This window comes from Achroia grisella, unplaced genomic scaffold (genome assembly GCF_030625045.1).
Source record: "Achroia grisella isolate CSIRO2021 unplaced genomic scaffold, CSIRO_AGI_Agris_v1 utg515, whole genome shotgun sequence".
Taxonomy (NCBI): domain Eukaryota; kingdom Metazoa; phylum Arthropoda; class Insecta; order Lepidoptera; family Pyralidae; genus Achroia; species Achroia grisella.
Window position 1 is genome coordinate 523,247 of NW_026712908.1, and position 26,524 is coordinate 549,770.

Here is a 26,524-nt window from a genome sequence, read left to right on the forward strand (position 1 = left end):
TACTAAAATAATTCGTCCTAAAAAAAAATACAACCTTATTAAAGGGTGGCATTTGTAGCAATCTTTTAACGCATTAACAACGCAGTAACTGCAAGACATTCGTTGGTTAATTTATAAAAATAGACAATTATTTATATATTTTCTTTACTGTAACATAAATAGGAACAATGACGGGAAGGCATTTTATTGATACGTAGGTTATTAATAGGCTGCTAATATACAGCGAGTTCACGGTCAAACCGCTCTTGCGTAACTTGTTCTGCGTTCGAGAGAAAACATGATGTACGTCGTAGTATTTATCACATTATTATTATCCAAGGTATTGTGGGATTATATTATAAATATATAATAAATAATAAATTAATATTTATTTATTATTAAAAAAATATTAATATTCATTATATATTTTTCTATATCCAGCTGTAACGTTGAAATTTCTAATGAAATGTTTTAGTTTGGTAGATATAAATACTTATACAGATTTGTGTTATTGTCTTAATAGAAATAAATTAATTATAACAAAAAGTTATTGTAGCAGTAATTTAATTTTATTATAATGTATATAATATATAACATACGTTATTTTAAAATATATACACAACATAACACTAGTTCATATAAGAATTTACATTAAACAGTATTTAAACGTCTAGTTTCAATATTTTTATAAGGAACTTTATTCTTTTTTATGAGTATATTTCTTTAATATTATTATTTTAACACTATTGTAATATACAAACGTGCAACTAAAAATACTTCTATAATAAATCTAAAAATATTATATTTTTTTAACAAGCCTAAAACGAGACGAAGTTAATACAGGACCAATACGGAAGTATCCAGTATCAATTGCAAAAAAGTAATCAAATTTGATTAGAACCACTGGCTAAACTAAGAAACTTGTATAAAAAGTGCAGTCAAATTGAAACCCCCACTTTTTTTAAAAGTTGGTTAAACAAAATACCTACATTTTTGCTTTGTATTGCTTTTTATTTAATTGTTTTTGACAATGAATACAGCGCCATCTAGGCCCACAATAAGCAGAGCTCGTGTCATGGGTACTAGACAACTGATATCAATACTTAGATTTCTTTTTGTAAATACTTACATAATATAAATAGAGAAAACACCCAGACCCATTTAAACAAACATACTCATGAACACAAATGATTGCACCATGCGAGGAATCGAATCCGCGACAAGTGGTAGACTATGAAGTTAAGCCGTGTTCTAAACCGCTAGACCACTGTGGACATCTATCGCCGTAATAAAAAACGTGTATTATTTCTATGGCTGTCATGGGAATATCCTCTTCATTATGTACGTACCCATATAGGTATCTATTACGCAACAATATAATAGAGGTCAAAAAAGTTACGTGGCTCGCGGTCACGAATATTTATTATTTAACCTGTGACAAGTAAGCACGTACAATACCTAATTACAGCGTGTCGGCTCATCTCATTTCACTGACCATAATTAGACGAGATTTACTGAGCGTTTGTGTTGGGCAAGCATTTTGTGTAATAAATAAGCCGTGAGAATTCCATGATTAACGCGTACAACATTTTTTTTAAACTTTTACTGAGATTGCATATGATTCTTCATTGGTAACTAGTACCTAATAAATTAGCGATGCTTATATTGGTATAATCTCAAAGTACAATTGCTAGCAATGTAACAAGTCAGATTGACCTCCATTTCCCCCTGAAAATCATCGTGATATATTAATGAATTTGCCACGATGGGCTAACTGTCCTGACCTCATGCTCATCTTATCATCCTCCACTGGTGCCCTGCCAGCGTAAACCGGCGGGTACACCATTCCATTACCATCCATAAAAAACGGGATACTAAGAAAGGATGAAAAACTAAGGATGACGTCAGTTCACTCAGGTGAATGACGTGGTGAATTAACCACGATAGTCTCCAAATATAACTGCATGCAGTTTAATCTCATAGAGTACATTAAACTAGTATCTCTAGTAACATTTTTCATTATTAATGTGCGAGCAGTGCCTCAGTTTCCAGTTGTTGATAATATTGGCTTGAAAGGTTTAGACATTTTATATATATATTGACACAAATTCAAAATACGAGTATTGTCTGTTTAATACTTTCGATCTTTCTAACACCGGTGGTGAACCTTATGTAATTTAGCGTACCTACAAATTAATATTGTATATTATGAAAATAATGGAATGTCGCCGAATATAGTATATAACGTTCATTGATACTTCTTTAATGGTAATGAGCACACGTAGTAATGTTGGTAGTTGAACGTGAAGGTGATGTGTTATGAAATTATTACTGACGGTGAGCAAGCGCAACGTATATGTTAACGAATGTACGAAACGTAAATTGTAAATAACATAATATAACCATTTTTATTAATATTTGGTATAAAAACTTATTAGCTTCTTAGTTGATATCCAGAAATGGTAAATAAAAGTTTCTTTTACTATTGTAATAGTATATTTAAGTAAATAAAAGCAAACCTTTGAATTTTCGCTAATTCTTCTTTGAGAAATATTAAATATTTCTGAAAGAAAATTTAGGAATATTAAATATTTCTCAAAAGAGAAGGGCACGGACTGATTGATCCACTCGCTACTAAAATTGCTTAGTTAAGAAACAAATATTTTATAAAACATAACGTATAACAAAATGGATTCAAATTATTATCCATCTGCAATGAATACAGGATATTTCATACTATGTGTAAAGCAATCAATGTATACGCAGATAAATTGAAATAAACTAACTCTAATGCTACGTTTATAACCGTATAAAGTTTATAAATGAAACGAAAGATGTCGAAATATAATAAAATATTCTAAGGGAACTAATTTCTGCACATAAATGATATTATATAACAAAACCACAACTCATCTAAAATCTATTTCATGTTGTATCACGAAAACAGAACGATCAAAACCGCCAACGTAAATTACATTATTGTATTATATTGACTATACTTTCACATTGTAAGTTACAATGGGTTCATTAATCGCGAACAATGACAAATTTTAAGAGGATATGCCCTGGTGAGCTCTATAAAAACATGATATATTAATATTTTCTACGACAATCTATAAATTTTGACAATGTTTAGTCGATAGTATAAAGCAGTTTGTGCATTATTTATTTTTTCTTTAAATATTTTTAGAATTACAGTACTTAAAAAATTTAATTGCACTAAAAGAAAAGAAGGCCCATTTTATCTGATTACTGAGTAGTAAATCGACCAAAAATATTACTGTCACACCTCCATGAAAAACAAATTCAAATACTGAATAGAAATAAAATGATATACTCATTTAGCTGATTATTTAACAGTCAAGGACGTACCGACAAGAATCTCCTCTTAAATATGGAACTGAATCTTCTCAAAAAAATAGGTTCACGTGTTACATGCGTAACAAATTTTAGCATGCAGCCCTCGTCCATTTGTCATTTTAACTCTTTCCTAATAGTTTGTCTTTTGCAAGAACGGTCTCAATTTTGGTAAGACCGCATAAGGTTTATTCTCTAGCCGATGACATTATGCTTTATTGATGCAACGAATTTCAAACTAAGCATACGAGACACGAAAGCTTATGGATTACGCAAATGTGAAGTAACATCACCAATTGTTCCCAGTAACATACTCACAGCTCTGACACAATATTGTTATCACTCAACATTTGAGTGGCCAATTATGGTAATACCGGAAACGATGTACTTTTTCATTTTTGCCTGCATTGCATAGGTATATAGTTGCAGCAAAACTTTTGGTTTGTTTTTTAACGTTGCAATTTTGCAAGTCTCCCAATTATCATATAATGAATATGCGATACAGTGCGCACAGTCCAATTTAGAACACAAGCAAAATATACCACAATTACGAGTATCCACTTAAATTTCAAATTTGTCACGTTATAACTCACGATTTGTTTTTACGTGCATAAAAATTAATAAGTCTTTATAAAAAATATTTGTCATCAAAACACTAGCTGCCAAAATAAATTATAATATTTATGTAAATACAAGCATCTGTATATTACCTATATTGTAATAAAAACGGTGATTATTTAATAGTGCTCGCTAATGATATTGAGATAAATAGAAATTCACTCCAATCATTTTATCTTCGAAATAGGTGGATATAGCACGCTGCTTTCTGGGAATAGTTATATAAAAGTCTTGTATAAACATATCTGAAACTTATATAACATATGTTTTAAGTGATAGTATCTATTGCATTGTTTGCAAAAATTTATGTAAAAAGTCTCATGTGTTTAGTTAGGATAGCATCAATTTATGTACCAAATTTCGTTAAAATCTAACCTGCCATTTCATTGTACTTGAACAACAAATATCCAATCATCAAAATAATTAATACCACATAACGTACAATTTAATACACAACAACATACTTACATAAATATATATGATTATAATGAGTGGGATATTAAATGTCTTGAATAAAAACGTTACATATAACTTCAAATCAGTAGCAACAAAATAATGATGTGACCACAGCGTTAAAAGTAAACATGCGTCTGTCAAGTCACAGATCCAATTATGATAAACGCCGAAACTACATAATAATAATGACATTGTAAATTTACAAGAACGTCTATTAGCACATAATAACGTGTATGCAATTATCGTATCCTCAATCTTGTACTGATAAGTAGGTGCATTTATAACAATTTTACTAAACGTCTGATTCTATATAGCACTGGTCACGAATAACCTGGAGCGATGTACAGATTTGTATTTACATCTATTTCTAATTTATAAAATGACATTAATATTAGTTTCTTGGAACGTGTTAAATTTACCTTCTAAATTCCGATCCTATTATTGTAATACACATTTGTCTTTTCTAGGTATACTTCTATTAATGGCTATTATTGTTCCTAAAATATCTAGTGTAGGTAATATTGGAACTTTATGGTTAAATTTATATCTGGCAATTGTAAGTAGAAGACGTTGTTATTAGAATTTTATATTTATTGTGTATTAAATTGTACGTTACGTGGTATCAGTGGTTCGTAAATTTGTAAATTAAATATATATAAATAAATTTTGATGAAAATGAATGAAAAAAATGTTGTGAGTCTTTAACCTTTTACCAATTATATATATATATTAAGTTTGTATTTCACTACATTTACATATATTTAAAATTATAACTCAATTTCAAAATGGTAATGAAAATAGTATATTTTAAGTGAAGAAAAGTTGATGTGATATCTGTATCTAATTGCGATAATTTATGTTCCGTAATTCATAAATTAAATAGGTCCAATACAGTAGATATGTCACTTAAATATCCGAGCACTATGGACGGCCATGTAAGATATATAAAATAAGAACATTCAATAAAATATATGTTTTTTCCTGAACTTAAGTTTCACTTCACATCCCGATTTATATTATAAAAGAAAGTGTATAAACAAATATTTAATAGTTTGTATTATGCTATAAGATTATAAGAGTAACAAATTACAAAGATCAATAAGGCGGAAGTTAGTAGAAGTATAAGCAAGTTGTAAATCAAATTAATCAGAGACACATTGTCAGGACTCACTTTGTCTTTCTTAGTTAAGAATGAAATTTTAATTATAATTGCTACTGAATACAATTCATATTTATATATAACATTTTGTACAATACAATTACATCCAGGAAATATAATCAAAATCAAAACTTGCAATCAATGGTGAAGAAATACATTTCATAATGTAGATTTCTTCGTTATTAAAATACATAAACAATATTAACATCTTAAAAATGAACTAGTGTTTTAATATATAATACATAAATTAATCTCTCTCTCTCTCACACCAATTTGTGACCATAATTGATGTTACATGTACAATTTTTACAAAAGTATCGTTGTACATACTCAACTATTTAAAATGATTACCTGTGCAATTCAAAAAGTTATTATATATTATTAAAAATATTTCATTAAAACATAGAAATCATATAATTTAGATATAAATTCAATAATATTCAATAGACTAGACGCCGCGCCGCGCCGTAGTATGTGTTTTATTTTTTTATATCTTAGTTTGAAGTTTGTTCCTGAGTATAAAATTAAAAAACTAATTATAAAGTGTAAAACAACACATTAATATTAATAACAGCCATATTACACGAAAACAGTATGTTAAGAATACACAATCTATATGAAATAATTACATCCGTACATAATTGACATAGTTGATGTAACGAAATCGTAAATTTTGCTATATTTGTGTAACGTGTATTCATTATTCAACTAAGCAAAACGATTTTTTAGAATAAGGATATTAAAGAATAGCCTGGTGACTGAATTATTATATTGTTTCGAAGATATAAAATACTAGCTACTATTTGTCTTTTTTGTGCTATTGTTGTTGGTCTATATCTGTCCTCATGTTACAATCTTCATATTAAATTTAGGTAAGATCGGTTCCAATGTTTTATCAAAAGTTTTGTAAAAAGGTAATAAAGCACAATTTCGTATTTGTATAAGTACAGATTAGTCTATACTAATTTGTACTTATACAAATCCGAAATATAAAAGCGAAATATACACTTACACTTAGGTGGCAAACAACAACAACAACAACAAACAATTTAAATGTAGTTTATTATTTAGTAGAACACAAATAAACATGTAATCTTAAAATATGCCTGTATTGCTCTGAACAAGTTTCAGTGGCCCAGCAGTTTAACCGCTTTGCTTTCAATGGTACCGGGTTCGATCCTCCCATTACGTATTATAAAATTGTAATGTCATGAGACCCTAACTATACTCAGTTATAACTAAATAATACTATTTTACGTGTCCTTATAACGATCACATAGAAACTATTTCAGAAAAACCTTAATTTACCTAGAACTCAACAGATATTTAATATGCATACATATAATATTACTACATATAGCAGTGACCGCTAACTAATATTATCTGCTTAAGACAAAGTAGTTAGGAAATAGAAACCATGAAAGCTGTTATTCGATAACGAGAAAGAGTATGAAATCTGATGATAGATAATAATAAGAAATGAGTTGGATCATTTGTCCTGATCCCATTTTTTCAATGGTGTCAAGAATGGAATGGACGATGCGTATATTAAATTATCTTAAACAAAAAAATAAAAGTATTATGAATAAATATTAAACAATAATCTTTTCTACTATAAGCCCTAAATAACTGATAGGAATATTAATTTTTATAATCCATCACAATGATGGGACGTCGTAATTACGTAAATTTAATATAAACATATATTTTTTAATGACTGCATCAAATGTATACATACATAGTAAACTAGGAACACTGGTGTAGCCTTATGGCATTGTTATGATATTGACGTAATGTCATTAGTATGTTCTTGACCTTATCCTCTAATTAGGAACTAGTGCAGTACAAAGATATACATGTATCCCACATCATTATACATCTAATGATAATAATAAGTACGATATAATCACAGCAATTGTATAGTCCTTGAACTAGTCGTACATGTTTGTTTTTCGATCGACACTCAAGAAAAATATAGAGGAATTGAAAATCACGTTTTTTAGTTGTTTGAATACTGTGAATAGACTATAATGACGCATAGATCTAATTCAATCGAATGCATTAATTCAACTTTATTTACATTCCGTCGTTATTATTACCACAGTTAAATATTCTTCATATCTCTGTACCTGTGGCTTATCTTAAATGATACGAATATGTAAGGATACAATAATTTATCCATGCTATCTTACTAATATTATAAATGCGAATCTATAATCTCTATCTATAAATCGAATCGAATCTCTCTGTCTGTCTATATGTCTCACCTTCACGCCAAAACTACTGAACCGATTTAGATGTAATATAGTACAGAGGTAGTTTAGACCCTTAGAAAGGCAATGGACATTTTTAATAGAGAATAAGGGTTGAATTTTTGAAGGGACATTTTTAAAGCTAGAAGCTTGAAACTTATTTTTAGGCTGTTGAATATTATAAATAAAGATGACATTCAAAGTTTATAAAATGTTACTTTTAAGGGGGTAACATAAAATAGGGGATGTTTTTTTGTATAGAAATTAGTCATTTTTGAAGCAAGAACGATAAAAAAGAATTCTATATATTTGTATCTTTATCTAGGTCATTATTCCACGCCGACAAAGTCGCGGGTACAGCAGTATTATATATATAAGTAGTATTAAAATAGGTATGTATTTATTATACTATCTATAGAATATCAACGAACAAGTTAATTTTTTTAAATAATTAGTATTTTTTTGTTTAATTGATATATAGTTTAGAAAAGCTGTCTTTATATAACCAAACTTAATTATTGCAGTGACAATTGATATGCATATAATAGGTATTGTTAATAGCATATTGTATCTACTTATACAAAAAAAGAAAACAATTATAAGTACTATTTTAAACGCATTTTATGATGTAATAATAAGTCTTATTGTACAAGGAGTAAAAGGCATTTTCATCATGAAAATTACCTTATTGATTACTAACTTTTTTGTTATGATACTTAGGTATGTAGAGTTTATAATAAAAAAGTAAATTATATATACTTATGCATACAATATCTATATAATATTAACTGACCTTAATATAACTTAAAAAATAAGACTTGCAAACCAATCTTGTTTCTGAATACCTATAAGCAAGATTTGATTCCTAATTAGTAACTAATAATGTAATATTGACTTCGTAGAATATTAATACGAACACATTTCTATGAATAATTATAAAAAAGTTAATTTATTATTTCCAGTTTATATGACATATTATATATTATTATTTTATGACACATGTATGACAAAATTAGAGCAATCTTCAATTAAAAAATGATTTATTAATAGCATTATAATACTACTGATTGCTATGAAATCTAAGATAGTGAAAATAGAGAAAAAATCGGTGTGCATTAGTAGTAATAAATTATATATTAGATGGGAGTAGAAAGAGTGACTTTATATTAATCATTGTCTTTGTCTATACTATCCTATAATACGGGGTCGGCGCAGTGTATCATGTTATAACATTACAATTATACTGTAAATAAAATTATGTTAATACATTCCTATTGTTTACTATAAATAGTTTTATAAATTATATAATAATTATGTATACTAAATGTCATACAATTTAAATATAATTAAAATACACATTATAATTGTAAATTATCCATATTCCCATAAACAACACTACACATAAACCGGTAAAAAATATACGGATGTTCTCTCATGAAGAAATTTATGTGTGGAGAGAGATACAGAAAATGAATAAAAATATTTTTTGTAAGCACTGTAGTTATTGTTTAAAATAATATTATATTAATAGAATTATTACAACACCTACCTACTTAATCGTTGCGTCTTTGGTTTGTACAGATTCTCGTCCGCTAAATTAACAAGCGTGAGCGGTCAAGTTACACCGAATAATAAAAGAGGTTAATTTTATTCAACTGTTACGTTTTAGAGCACGAAATATTTCGTATTTTTACACTGTGATCTTTTCGAGCAATGTACTCGTAAGTAGGTGTATGGTATTTTAATATTTTGTTCCACAAACCGAGGAAAATTTGCTGAATTGGCAAAATTTTGCAAAAACTTATATGATAGATAAATTTGGTTCAGATCTAACATGAACAGAGTAGATTTCTTTAGGTCTTTAGGTCATAATTTTTACTATTACTTAAAAATTAGTATATATAACATTTAAAATAACAAAAAGTATTATTAATACAGTTAGAAATTACAGTTATAAATATAAATAATGCAATGAGAAATGCTATCCATAAACGGTATTAGAAAATTATTCAACATAGAAGACAGATGTTACATGTGAGATATAGGCAGGACAAAGGTCCGTAGTTTCCCCGTTTGTGTAACATTATTGAATTCAAATGTCCACACTATTTCATCAGAAATGCTCTCAGTAACAGCAAACACTGGAATCTTCGGACGCAATCTTCCTTAACAAATTGCAGCTTATGCCATGCCGAACTCTAGCAAAATTGTTCATAATTTGTTAAAGTGTACAGTTTGCTCTTAATATTTCAAGTATAAGGTAACCTGAAATTATTAACAATACAGCTTTAAAATGTACTTATGTGCTAACTACATATAATTACAAATTTATAAATTTTATTATATTTGTACATATTAGGTACGAAATAATAATAATTTATATACCATACTTATACTAAAATATTAATTTGTAAAATATATTAACATGTCAATCAATCTAAGCTGCGTAATAATTGAATCTGAACTCAGAATCATAAGTTCTATTATTATTTGATGTAATACATATGAGTGATAATATGAAACTATTTATCAGAGTCTCAAACTGAGATACCTTGTAGATAATATATTCAAACAGAATTCGAAGCTGAGCTAATTTATGTATGCGATGTTATTATTAAAATCATAAATTGAAAACGGTGCAGTGCCAATGAAAAATAAAAGTAATCTTTAATTTCCACATCTTAACGGTATAGGAAATGACACTTCAGTTAAAGTATTAAGGTTTTATTTCTAGGTGTATCGATTTGATAATATTTGTGTGCTATATGAGACTTTTATATGAATTCTTCTACTTCTAGGGGCACACTTTCAACATTTCAACCAATAATTTAATTTACAAGTTCCAAATATTGCAATTTTAAGTGCTCATGTGAGAGAATTACCTGTCAAATAACTCTTCAAATGACCACATAAGTATTCACATTAATTAAAAACGACCATTTCTAGCGTGGTTCTATTACAAACTAACAGTTGTAGGCACGTCTAGTAGTTGGAAGATTAATTCAGTTTCGTGCCTATTTATAAGTTTTTGTCACGCCACGAGTGAATAGAGCATATGAATATCATAAAATGTATTGAGAACATTAGTGTGAACGCGCCTCACCTCCATATGTCATCTATGTAGTATTTATGATAAGTTCGTTTTTTATTTCATTACTTTAGATTCATATTTATTGCTAAATGGTTGTTATTTAAAGTTCATTTATTTAATTTTTTTATTGTCCTATATAATATTTAATGAAATGAATCTAATTTTACGTAATAAAGATTATTTTCTAAATCATTCTGTATATACTCGTAGACATGTACTTATTTACCTCATCTGTGATGGTTTAAATATTGACTTGTATCAGAGAGATAATAGATAACTAAATCAAAACTTTAACTTTGACTTTCAAGATAATCACCTTAAATTATGGGAACAAAATTAAAATTCATCAAAATTTATATTTCCATACTAAAATAACATTTCGTTAATCTTGAACTTGTCCGATTATTCAATTTAAGTCAATTTACACATATTAAAAACCGGATATTTATTATTATAGTATCCAATATGCAAAACAGGCAGATACAAATTTCTAAAAAAAAAATAATGATTACCCACTAATCCAATATTTTTTAAGTGAATTCGGATCAAGTCTATACGAGCCTATGTTGATAGACTAAATTTAAAAATAATATATACGATATATATTAATTTAAAATTTTGCGAGATCGTATCAATATTTTATGGTTAATCAGATTTATTAAATGCGGTTAATTGATTAACGTCAGTTTGATAAAAGAGCTATATAAGTACAGGTTTAAATATAACCATTTATGTATAATATACGATTTATGCATAAGTTGTACTAATTAATAAATAAGCAATTCTCTATGCTCTAGCAAAATGTATAAAATACGTATTTTTTATATATTTAACTTAATATTTTTATGCAAGACATGACATTGAATAATTAATATTAATGAAAGCAATTAATTTTAATAGGAACATAAATAAAAAATAATGTCATCGTGTTGATGCGTTATTTGTAAATTTGCACATATTTAGCATTGAAGAAATAAAAACAAATCCTTCCCAACACTATAAATATACTGTACGTTATCACACTTTGCGGTGAATTGTTATAAAATCTGACAAAAAAAGTTTGTAACAAAATGTGTTTTAATTTATTAATACTACTTATTTACTACTTTTGAAAATACTTAATAATAAATAAATTTATATGTATTATGAATGACCTTTATATGGTATGAAGTTTCATGAGATCTAGAGGTCACTAATTATAAAAAAAATCAATTGATAACGAAACTTTTCAGTTAGAATATATAAATGTTCTACTACGTCAAACATACAGTTATTATACAGTTTTTTGTTATTATTTGCCTTTCATTAAATTAAACTTGATTCAATAAATCAAATATCCATCTACATTTATGTATATATGAATTTATTCATTCTGAATTAATTTATTTATATTCGTAGATAAGCCTAACTGCGCAATACATTCTGAAACCTAAATATAAGTAAGTATATAGACCTTCCATAATTAGGTATCTTCTCAATAGATAAACTAATAACTAATAAAAACCTAAACATGATTCTAAGATCGAAAATAGTTAATATTAACTGTACAATTTAAAATTGTTGGTCAAATAGATAGTCAATGTTTTAATAAATTAGTCAATAATCAAATTAACATAACAATATTATTTAAGATTGCATACAAAAATAAATTATTAGAATTAAATGTAATTAATATTAGAAAGAAGTTTTTTATAACCGACAAACTATTACCAAAACAGACTATTTCAAATTATAAATAATAATAATATTTCATTAGTATCAATGTAGAATAAAAAAATTCATAGATACCTGTTATTCGTAAAGAATTATAACGCTTTTTTTCAATATCAAATATTATATTCTATGTAGTATAGTATCTAAGTATCATATCTATCATCGTAATAAACGTGTAAAACTATTAATGAGGACGAAACATAAACTTTGTTGGTACATAATATTTAATTAGTACATAATTATATCGTTTCATTATTCAATGCGTGCTAAATAGAATCCGGAGGAGCTGGTAAATTAACCACAGTTTTGTACCACCGAATTTTAATTGTACTGAAGTGTGTTCATGTTCATCATGCAGCTGAAAATATTTCTACTAAAACTGTTCCGCTATATATAATTAGATAAATAGGTAATAGCATTAATTGTATGTAATTACAATGAACGTAAATACTATATACGAAATAGACTCTTGTGTTTTGAAAATAGTCACTAAGATATAAAATATGTAATGCTTTGTTATCTTGTAATAAACAATAACAGCGTTTGTATAACAAAATATATAAATTTTACCTTAATATTACGTTCGATTTTATAGATCTAACATGTTATAAACATGTTAGATCTATAAAATCGAATTTTACGAAATATCACTACTACTATGGAATACCATATAGCGCGATTATAAAAAGGTAACTAGTATACCAATTTACGTATATTAGGCAGTCATTAGATAGTATCACGCTGTCCGGTGGCGCTACGCATCGGTGCCCAGTAACCTGTCTTTACCAGCAGTTATGTACATTAATAATTGTTCATATTTTTTGCTATAGTCAGTATATGTCACGCACAATTTATTTGATTGTCCTCTAAAAAATAAATATTATGATTGTTATATATCATTGAGGTATTAGAGATAGATATGTATAGTTAAATGCAAATGAAATGTAAACACATTTCGTTTATTGTCTTAAACAGCCTACACACGAAAATAAACTCAGGATACAATCATAAAGTTTTTTAAAACTTAATCACGCATACGATACGTAGAAGTACCTTGGTAATAAAATACAAATAAGTAGAGAAATATTATATATATAGTTATAATAGCTAATTAACAATATTGCTTGTTTTATATGGAGCTTATTAGTCTTCATGAAATCTAATATATGCGTATATTAGATTTCATGAAGACTAATACGCTCTTCTAAAGTTCTCATGATACAGTATTTGTTATCGAACTCCTCGAAATTAAGCTATTCTTCGGTGTATATTTGGTAATATATCTCTAAACTATTTTTGATACCCCTAAGTGATAAGGATGGCCTATCTAGAAATAATTTATGTGGCAGAATAAAATTTACCGGGCCAGCTAGTAACAAAATAATTTTCAATTGTGTAAATAAATACCATCATGAACTTATAATAAATAACGCACATGGTGCAATAAATTATGTCAACACATTTTAATTGTATCTCATTGACATTAATCAAGACAAAATAACATTTTAATTTGTATAAAATCTAGATAAAAATTAAGGTTTTCACAGAAAAAAAAACAACTTGTTATTTCAATATATATGGTCTAATTTAAATGAGAACCAGAACTAATCAAATATGGCCTTCTTCAATGGATCTAGCTGAGATATAAAATGAAAATGTCACCTGTCAGGAATTCGTCTGTGTTTTAATTTTGACACTGGTATTAATATTCTTTTATTACTATTTTTTTCATGTAGTTATTGAACTGTAAAATGCTTGGCAGTGTTCCGGAAAGTGAAATTAGCAATTAAATAAATTATTTTGTCTAAGAACAATAACAATAGAGTATAGTAGTATAGTGCAATGGGTTGAAAAAAATGAAAAGAGGAAAAATTTTAAAAATAATTAGCGTACATCACTCTAATAAGTACTCAAATTTTCTCTATTAAGTAGTAAAAGTATGTACAAGATATTCTATTTCAAAAAGGTGCGTAAATATATTTTCCTATATAAATATCCCCTTTTTGGAACAGAATTAGGCTGCTAATTAAATTGTTTTTTTTACATAAATGTCGTAGCTCATTCTCGTAGAGTTTTTACAAGATATTTAAACATTATTATGTTTATTAATGTAATTATGTAAAATGTTATTTTAAAAAAGTTATAGCAGTGTTTTTTGTTAGTTCTTACCAGCTCAAACTACAATCCGAAATGATGGTAGATTTATTTAATTCAGACATTAATACATGTCTGAACCTATATTATAATTGTTTGAATTCTCTAATATTCCTATTAATGACGTGTGATCGAAGATCTCAGAAATAATCTCTCGTCAAGAGTATAATGGACAAAATAAAATTGCCTGTTTGAATTTATGTCTACTATGATAATGATAACCTTCTTTAAACCTAATTACTATGTCTTGAAATAGACAATTGCAATGTTGAATAAAATTTGAATGATCCATAAAGTACATAAGTATAATAAAAACTTATGAACTAGCTTTTATTGAATTTGTTTATGTGGTCAGTAACTTACAATGTAAGCAGTTAATGGACGCATGAAATCACTGCAGTATTCATTAAGTTATATGAATTATCTTAATATACAATTTAATATTAACGCATAATACATATTATGTAGTAATATGTTCTTATAAATGCGAAGGCAAAGTTCTATACGTATGGTTATATTGTTGTTTTATACGTAATTTCATTATCTGCTAATAATTGTACCGAATAAAGTATATAAAAAAATATAATATACTGAATAACAAATGATTTTTATATTATGATATTGTTTAGGCAAATAAAATGATAGTCTCTTTATTATAATTTGTATTCATACTTCCATTAGCATACACAGCTCTATATTAAATAACTGACACATATTTTATGAGTAAAGAATGCTGCTCAGTGAAATAATCCTGTGAGGGTTAATTATGCATTCTGTGTACTAATGCAATAGCTAGGTATAACAACCTACCGGTGACAATGTGTCTGATTGCAGTTATATTCAAATGTGTTATGTATTTAGGTCTAATGCATACTAGACCACTTCGTAGCTGTTTGCCAACATCAATCCTACCTGTCTTATAATGAGATGTTAATATTCGACATCTATGCAACATACCATGATGTCTGAAATAAAAATTCGTCACGGACACCAGTTTTGCATTCATTGTAATACGTTTTTTTATGCAGAGAAAGCATACCCTCGTGTAATTCGTAGTTATATAATTATTAAATATTTAGATAATCCATATTTGCATATATATCTACATGTTTCTTTTACCTAACAATAAAACGAACTGAGATTGCATAAAATAGAATGTAAAAAAATAAAACTGAAAAATAAAACGATAAACTAATTACATGTTTTCATGAAAATTAAGTATAATTAGACTATAATAATGTTGTCGATCAAACGAAATAATGTAAACAATGAAAACATTAATACAGAAACTTAAATATAAAAACATTTATAACAAAACACAAACGCACCCTTTATCAACCACGGGCTCCGACAACTCCAGGGGTTATAGTATTAGTATTGTAAAATGCACTGGCAACGTTTATAACACAAGTCACAGTCGCGACACTAGCGTCTGCTAGCGGATGTGCCCTCCTGACGACGCGCGAACATCTACTGTTCGTCTGCGCATGCGCACCGCCTAGAGTTGCCTGATAACAGGTACCATGGATAAGCTGAGCGTACATCGCAATTGCAACTTTTTCGCAGCTTTTACAAAGGTCAACCGAATTCAGTTTGTAAATGTAGAGATAAAATTATTTTCGACATAGGTCCTCGACAATTTCTGTCACATTATCTATGGCCTTACTAGCCTTTCAATTGTGGTAATTAATTTCTTCATTATGTATGCAGACGTATATAATTAAATGATTGAACGTGAACCCTTTGTTATTACATTACAGCCAAAATAAATATTTTAGATTAAAATTGAAAGATGCAATTTTATTATAGCATTTTAGTAGAAAAATTATTAATATATTAATTAACACTTTTTATTACCGTTCTATATACAACTCATCTAATTAGGATACATAGGATCTGTAGACGATACTACGATTAAAAATATTATTTTTGTACCAAAATGGAAATAGACGAAATAGTATTTTTTATTTAAATAAATTTTATAGTTAGTTTTTATATTTGTATAGATTCTAGTCATCGCTCAATAATACGCTTTCAACACTGTCAATATTTAATATAACTAATGTCAATACATTTAATAAATACATAGACCCACAGACAATAATAAAATACATTATTTAGGTTTTCTGATGTGATGTAAATTAAAAAATACCAAGAGTATTTTTTAATTTACATTATACATATTATTTAGAAGGCTGTTAGAATTTTAAAGGATATATATAGAAAATTAAATACTAATAGTATTACATTTAGCTCTTAATAAATATTGTTATGATATCCCATAAATAAGTTTTATTTGTCCTTGACTCTCTATTAAACATACATTTTCACTAATATATTTTTATATACTAACAATACAACCTAAGGGAAGGCTAACAATGTAACAGGTCAGGTCTATATTACCGTGGTAGTTCCTGGAAACAATGGATAATTTCATGGAAAATTCTATCAAGATATTCTGCCTTCTTGCTCTATATATCATCCTCCACCGCTAGCTTGATATGCTGTTTTTCATGGATTAATTCAATAATGGCATATTAATATTATAACCGCGAAAATTTGTAATTATGGATGGATAGATGGGTGGATGTTCGTTACTCTTTGCCGGAAAAATTACTCATCGGAATTTGATGAAACTTTATGGTAATATAGCTGAAGCCGTTAAGATACCACCATCTGATGAGACAGAGGTATTGAGGGTTTTATGGGGAAAAATACGAAGAAAACCGACTAACACGACAGCGATATGTAACAAAATGTTGCAAAAAAGAATATGTTAAATAATATCATTAATAAAGTTAAAAATTATATAAAATTCATCAATGACTTCGTTAAAATAGCTTATATATTAGAATAACATATAGGCTACAAATTTCATGCGGGTAAAACCGCGGGAATAGTTAGTGGTATATAATACCGTTATTATTGCGCCATACCATATTCGTCCATTAAAAAATGACCCGTCGACACTGAGAAAACCACGACAGATCATGACAAGAGATCGTCGAGAAACCCTGAGATGCATTTTATTTATAGATGATTATATGATTTATATAATCAATCCTAGGCCTCCATACATAAATAGTATTTGTCACGAAGTTCATCGACTTCTCAGATGCGTGTTATAAATAAAATATCCACTGGCGTCTCTGTTGGTTTTTATTTAAGCAAATTTTTATTTTTTATTGAAACAAGATCTTGTTTACGGAAATATGGTTTATGAAATTAAAACTCAATCACGACTAAAATGCAAGCCTTCGTTATGTTACAATTTAATGTTTTATTTCTTAAAATTGTTAAATATATACACATAAAAAACACACATTTAAAAATATCGAATTTAATTATAATATAACATAGATTTAATAAAAAAAAAGCGGCATTAATATGTACCAATTTCGCTTTTTTTACGATGTATCATATGAAATACAATAATTTGAAGAAGACTAAGTAAATAAGAATTAAAATTAAATGAGTCTATCATCTTTACTGTTTTGTTTGTAATCAAAGAGTAGATAAGATTATGCAGATTTATAATAATAAAATTTAATAAGTAGGTACATATATATATTCATCTCACTCTCGCATATGTATACTGCGTTGTGGTTTGGTACAGCCAAATTGTATATCTGAGAAGTACATCACTATTATCATCATCAACCCACTACAGTTCACTGGACATAGGCCTCTCCCAAGCCACGCCCCTTCTTCGATCGATCTTCAGCCCTTCTCTTCCAGTTACTACCCGCAACCCTATGTATGTCGTCGCTCCACCAAGCTGCGGGGCGTCCTACACTGCGTTTGCCATTCGCGGTCGCCACTCTAGAAGACACCTACGCGAGCATCGCTTCTGCGATAGATATGATAAGGAATGCACTAATGATGTGCTACTTACAGCACCCGTTTAGAGAGACCACCTGTGGTACATAAATACTTTGTATACATTGTTATATTAAATATTATGTCTAAGTCACTTTTATGTTTTATGCTCAGGTGCAGTACACATACTATGGGCCTATTAACCTATTAAAGCTGATGTGTAGAACTATAGACACTATGTGACCCCGACCGCAATTTCAGGAGCTAGGGCACATCAATCAATGTTATCAGTCAGCTAACTTGTATGGGCATTATTATTGTCACAAAACTATTTATAAGTCGGCATAAAAAGTAAATAATATAAAATTTATTTACTAACATTATTGTATTTGTAATAGGCATGTAGATGTAGTGATATAACTCCATAACAAAAAAAATATTTTCCTTTTTTGCCTTAGGAATGATAAAGGGATTGTCTGTCACCGCATGCTGTCACTATACGAAAAAAATATTAATATACCTACTTATAAAATTGTATAGTTTTCTATAATATGAAGTGATGTTATAATGACCATTTAGATTATTATAATTATAATATAATGGAGATAAAAGTTTATAGCATAGCATCAAATATCTTTAGAACAAATTTATAAGGATATTTAAATTAAATTTATAGGAAAAGAGAATGCTAATGCTAAGGCTACTGTTATTATATTTTATAGTGTAATGATTATGCTATAAAACATATCAACCATCTATTAATATAAATAAATCAATATATATTTAAAAGAGTATCACACAAGTTTCTTACTTATTCTTCTTGTGATGAATCTGCATTCCGAATATGCAGGTAGAATAAAAACACTTGACTATTAAAAGTGCTTATATAATAAAATGGTAATTTTGCAACCATATAATATCAAAAGTCAAACTTCTTTAGGATTAAATGGCGCTGTATGAATGTCGGGAGTTATTATTATATTAATAAAAGATCAATATTGTCTACATGTAAACATACCAAATCATGTTGACACATTTCATGATTTACACAAAGAAAACAAAACCAAATTCTTTTACCTAGTTTACGGAAAATGGTGCAATGAATTAATTAATGAAAATAGTGTAATTAAAACGAAAAAAGATATCTGACACAAAAGTCATTTGTAATAATATTTAGTTTAAGATTAAGACTGGCATTTACAAATAACAACGTACATAATTCGTTCGACAGTTAAATAACAACGTTCATTCTCGAAAGATAGGGCGGTGTAATTTGCAATAAACTACGAGCTTTCCTTGAAATTCATTTACTACCTTACTTGCGGTATCCCTAATCATAATCATTGCACACAACAAAATTATAACAAAGTCAAAACAGCGTAATAAATATTTTGGAAATCTAGTTTATAAATACGTACGACAGCTGGAAAACAGATTCCTGTAATAGAATAGAAAACAATAAGGGTAAATCAGTCAGTAAAGTAGTGATTAGAACAGATCGTCCCTACAAGCAGTACTCGTTTACAAGTATCGGCAACGGTTGAACCACTGTACTCGACTACGAGTATATTTTTATCCAGGGATACCTACATAGTATTCGCACTTTACATAAGAACGCATGTGACAATCAATGCAGAAAACCACATATATAAATCTATATAAATCTTTATATGTTTTATTGAAAACATATTTTTTACGAGATATTGTCATCTTTTATGAATTTGTCTTCTATGATTTGGAATTGACAGATTCCACTTTCGGAAACTTAGTATTAGGAACAGGTCAAACAAAATCTTAATTTATTAAGTAATGTTACAAATTTGAAAATTGAACTGGAACACATTATAGATATAAATTAGAGATATAAATTTGCGTACAAATTCTTTGTTTATGACTGAAATAAATAATAACACTTACATAGAGATTACATTAAGTTATTTGCGTTTACTCTAACATCCATCAGAAAGTAATGAGAATATATTTTATAGAAGATATATTATTGTCTATATGTAATAATACTACCGGAATTACAATTAAGAATTACCTCATACAAATGCCATTATATACTTATGATATGATGTTTTAATTAACTGTTGTTTTGATTAACTTATTCACTTCCTGCACTCAAGTAGGTAAGAAGAGCGAGTGAGATCTCTATCAAAAAGAATATTTTTATCAATTGGATTATTAGGCACGTTGGTGGAAATAAAAAGTACAATATAATGCCGATACGTTTAAAATGAATTATTTTTACTATGAGTAACATTAATTCTATATACAATGTATTCAAAATTTTATAACCATCTATGGGAATTTTATGAACATACTATATACTTGAACCAATAAAGACAAAATTACATTTATTATCCAGTGTTCAATATTTCCATCATGGATATTACAAGTATTTGCATTCTAGAAATGCGACATAAGACGATTAACGAAAGTAAATGAATCTAGAAGAATCTGATGATAAATGTGGTATCTAATAGATTTCACTTCGTGTATAATTGTAAAAATTAACAAAATAAATTATATTAAAATATTACTGTGACCACAGATAACATAATATTACATATACGATCTGTTAGTACTATATTGTTAAGTTGGGTAACTTAGTATGTTTCTTGTTGATTCAATATTGCTGTATAAGATAGAACTGTGAAATTTCGAAATCGTTATAAAATTTTACTTCTTAATTGAATCATAATCGTAAAATGATGACGCATTGTTCGCTGCTGTGTAACGGAATGTAGTTACAATATTCTATTTATTTATTTATTTAATGACAACATGAGAAGATATTTACAAGTAGATTAATTACTGTGTGCTAAAAAGTAGGATAGCTTTATGTAAATGTTTATCGTATAGTCTATCTAATATAATATACATGCTTACATATATGTATGTACAATATAACATTATAAGATGTTTGTTAGTATATTTGTATTTTCGAATAATCATTAGAAATATCTGACAGTTAAATTAGTATAAATCAATAATAGAATTAAGAAAATGAGCCCGAGTATATGTTGCCTTTTCACGGCTAAACAGAAGAAATGCGTAAATATAGATTTTATCATGAGAACTACCATAGTTATCATTAAGTATCATTTCTCTTAAAAATGAAGTCAGAACAGAAGTCACGGGTAATAAATATATGTCAGTAGATACACGAAACAAAAGTGAAATAATTAATCAATTTAGAATTTGTACAAAGTCGCCTGAGAGATATTTCAGCCTTCATGTAAGTTAACGTTCTTGGTGCCGTTAATGTACGAGTATATAGATGACAGCAATTCTGTTGCTATCGATCATACCAGACACAATTCTCCAGATGTGCGAATTCACTCGACAAGCTTCAGAATTATTTATACTCTCTTGGTTTCTCGTTGTTTTGTTGAGAATATCGAAGACCTCTTGATTTTTTTTTTAATATTTATAAATTATGTATATATATCATGTCATTATCCGCTTTATATACAATTAAACTCTCTAGTAAACTTGATTTCACTACCCATTTCCATACCCTATAAACCCCAGAGGCCATCTTAAACACGATAAAATGTTTATATACCATTTTAGCCACGCGTCGGACCTCGCAGCCGGCCCACCTTCAAGTGCTAATACTTGTTGCTATTATATATATTGCTTGCTAAAACGTGCGTGTTCCACGATTATTCACTTCACTTACTCCACTTATTACAACAAAACTACTATTTAGATTACATTATTACCGATACTTTTGGAGTATAATAATGTTATTTTTCGTTACAATACCGTTGTCACTATATAGTAATAGGTATGCCAAATTATTCTCGAAGACATATTTTTATAAGGTAAATCCATAACAAAACAGTGCAACATACGTACACAATATCATACTATAAAATGATTACTACAATCATCACGTTGCTGTTTGTCATTCCAATGGCAAAAAAATTTATTCATCCCAAATACTACCAATAAATCATCTCCTTCCATTAGTAGTATTTGGCGTTACAAAATTTTATGTTATTTGGTTAAGACGCCGAAGTGTGAAAGCGTATGAAACTAACTTACTTTCGCATTTAAAGTATTACTTAGGATTATACCTACGGTATTCAGTTGTAACGACGTCATTAGTATTTATATTTTTATTTGAAAGAAAGATTTATCGTCATTATGAAACGTAATCTGTAGAGCGTGCGGACTTTTTTGTAACTTCCTGATTCTTTTGTTGACTGCTCGTCTTATATCAGTATATTTATATATGGACAAACTCGTTCATGTCTCATTACTCCAGTGATACCACAATGTGGGTTTTCCCCCAAAATTAGGGAGTTTTATGAAGAAGCGAAAACGTGGGTACATATGTCTGGGAGAAAAGCGTATATATTAGTTGGAGAACGAAAATAGTCCCATTGAATGACAAAAATAAACTGTATCTGTAAATAACTGTACTTACTGTCGTAAAGAAATAGAACACAAAAATAGAAAGCTACAATATAAAAAAATACTGTAATATTTATTTTCTGACAAATTATTACTACTACACATCTACAGTCTTTCATTATACTGGGGATTTTATAAAATAAACTAAAAATTTATGGAATCTCTCCAAAATAGGAGAAATATAAACATCTTATCCTTTTGGAAAAATTTAGGGGTAATAAAAGATGGTCAACCGGCAACACTGTATTACTCCGATGTACCGAAACCGAGCGTTCTGTAAATTCAAGGCAAATGTTATAAATCTTATTTTAGATGTTTTATTTCCTTGTCTTTACCCTTCCTTTGTTTGTTTAGTCAAGAGGAAGGCACTCTCTAACAGAATTTTGTTAACAATGACCCATAATGTCTGTGAAGGATTACTGACACTTTATTTCCTGATATCTTGTCTTGTTTGAATAATAAATCCTACTACAACTATTTAATACCATTAATAGGTATTCAGATATTTTTTTTAATTTCTAATCTACTAAACTCCAATATCAACAGATATGTCATAACATAATAATTTCTGCATTTTAATTCGATTTTATTTCGAAACATTTACAACAGCAAAGAATGCCCTAAATTGATTTGACATTTACAACTTTCATAATTATATATTTTTATATTAAATTGATTAATCCATATATGTAATAAAATAGAATAATATAACCAACCCACACTTAAATATGTTTATCCTATTATATTTCGGTGTTATAAAAAAAAATAAACTCATTCACACACTCATCAAAAGTCGTGTTATGAAGTTTTTGGCGTCTTGCAGAGGCAGTCAATCAATTTGACACCTACATAACGAATTTACACGGCGACCATTCAAACGTGACCTTTGTTTACGATATTACTTGTACCTTTAACTTTTCTTGTCAGCAATACGGTATTATTTTTGTTTCCAGATAAATGTGCATTGTTATTACAAACACTTCTTGATCTTTCTCGTTTTCTTCCTCTTTAACACTATTTATATTTTAATATGTACCTATATTTATAAATTGTATTATATTTATTAAACAGATACTCAATCCATTCAAAAACACTTTTCATAAATTACAAAAAGTAGTCATTTTCCTTATTCTAATCAAATCATTTTCAATGTTTTTCAAAATCATTTTTATTTGCGTACCTTTTTGCTTGAAAACATATTTGATACAGGTACATATATATACATTTTATATCAACAATATAAAATGTATATATATGTAATACCTGTACCTTATAATTATAAGCAAACCATATCCAACCTTCTATCCTGTGACAGAATACTAGATGACGGTAAATAATAGGTACTGATTTATACAGTACAAACAATCCAAACATAATATGATTCGGACACGGAGACTCGGAGTTTTCTGTTTATTTATTATATATATTGATGAAAATGGAATAATGCATCCACCTAATTTACGCTGGCGGGGCACTGGTCCTACCAGCGCATACCTGGTGTGGTGTAAACCGTGTGAAAGATGAGCATGAGGTCAGGTCAGTAAGCCCATCGTGGCAAATTTCCAGGGGGGCCACTTGGAGCTCAATCTGACATGGTACATTGCTAATAAGCCCTTTCATTGTTAGTACATGTTACTAAAAATCACGATCTACAAACAAAAATGAAGGTATTTCTGTTAGTAATTTAGTACCACAAATTTAAGTTTAACTTGGGACTAGATGATGCTGTGTGAATTGTCCAAGGTTATTATTATATATAATATCTAGTGTATGATTTAGACACTATATTTCTGACCTGGAGGTGACATCAGTGCATTAATGATTTATAGCGTAATTGTACTAAAACGATTCTCAGACACTCTATAAATAGTTGATAGTTGATGTAATATTGGTACAAAATCAATAGTAGGTAGACTGTGGGTCGAATCGAAGTTATAAAGTCATGAACTGACAAAAACCCTTCTAAATGTTCTTAACTGTCATTAATTAATTCTAATAATTGGCGCAGTAGTAGATAGCAGCAATGCATACAATTTCAGTTCGAAAAATTAATGTACGAAATATCTTAACCAAAATAATGAAGTCGATGTAATAATATGGCAAATAAACAGACGGCCTACCTGATAGTACGCAGTAACTGTCGCCTACATTCATGACCACCACTGCGATATTATTTTATCATGTAACACCTGTGATACCATTCATTGACTAAAAACATAACCATAAAATATTAGCAATGTATAGAAATATAGACCTATATCAGATAGTCTATTGAGTATACATATATAAGTGTCGCAATTGATCACTAAGCCATGGCCAAATATCATCAAGATTGCTTTCAATAAATAATAACAGTAGAGAGACAAAACTTTTTAAACGCATAATAATGATACACGAGATGTCATTGCAACCTTCGAATTAATAGCAAGCCTATGGATGCTCATTGTATGATAATACGATAGTTGATAATGACAGACACATTTTAGCCACCAATGCACATGTATGCATATACGCGACAATAATGTACCGCCCACATCTTTGCTCTGACAATGAGAAATGATTTAATAGCAAGATTATTAATAGCGTCAAGTTTAAAAAGGCGGTTCTTGATTTGATTAGACAAGTTCATATCTTCAATTTCCATAAATTATAACTGCAAAGACAATTTTTCATATGCTGCCATAACAACATGATTAGATCTTTTTTCTGAACTATATTGAAGCTGAGTAGATTAAATAAGACTTTGGTACGCAGATATGTCCTGTCTAAGATGTGATTTATTTGAGAATCAACATTTTTCAAATTTCTCCGAATCATGAAATGAGACATAATTAATGTTCAAAAATAAAACTCCTTTCAATAGCAAGTTATTCATTCCTTCGGGCCTTTATGAAAATTAAAACATTTATATATTTTATATACTCATATAAGCGAAAGACACTAAATATTTTTACTATCAATTTAAAAACATTATAATTTAAATATTTATGTTGAAATACCCCTTTCATCATAAAAAAATTGCTTTGCATTCATTAGTATATTAGTTAATTGGCGTCCTTGGTAATAGCGAGGACCTTAAGTTCTAAATGGTGATTAAATTCAAATTTTTCTTGGTCCGTTAAGTTTTGTTAAACTTCACGCTCTGTTTGATTCCAGTGACAGTAAATTACAATATACGTATATACATCTCATAAATTTGAAATCGACAATACGAATAGAAAACATGATTGACGTAAGCTATCACTGTAAAATTACTATAAATATGAAAATAAGTATGCATGTCTGTATAAATGATATATTCGTACATAATTACACGTACGAAGTACGTTACACATTAGTTACATACAATAGAAATTTAATGACTAACATACATTTCTGGAATATTATGTAAATATATTATAGAACAATCTTAGAAATAAGATTATAGGATAATCTTAGAACTTATTAAATTTTTTAATCACATAAAGTCCTTACAACAATTGTTGACATTTAAGG

At 28.3% G+C, this 26,524-nt stretch overlaps 1 protein-coding gene across 1 annotated transcript in view; it reads right to left on the reverse strand.

Annotated features, from left to right (window-relative positions):
- The window catches only part of LOC131846991 (uncharacterized), a 34,452-nt gene extending 18,179 nt beyond the window's left edge, over positions 1-16,273 (reverse strand). Inside the window, exon 1 of the mRNA XM_059196422.1 lies at positions 16,108-16,273. The gene's annotated coding sequence lies outside the window, so the exon portion shown is untranslated. The remainder of the gene's footprint in view (positions 1-16,107) is intronic.
- Between the last annotated feature and the right edge of the window lie 10,251 nt (positions 16,274-26,524).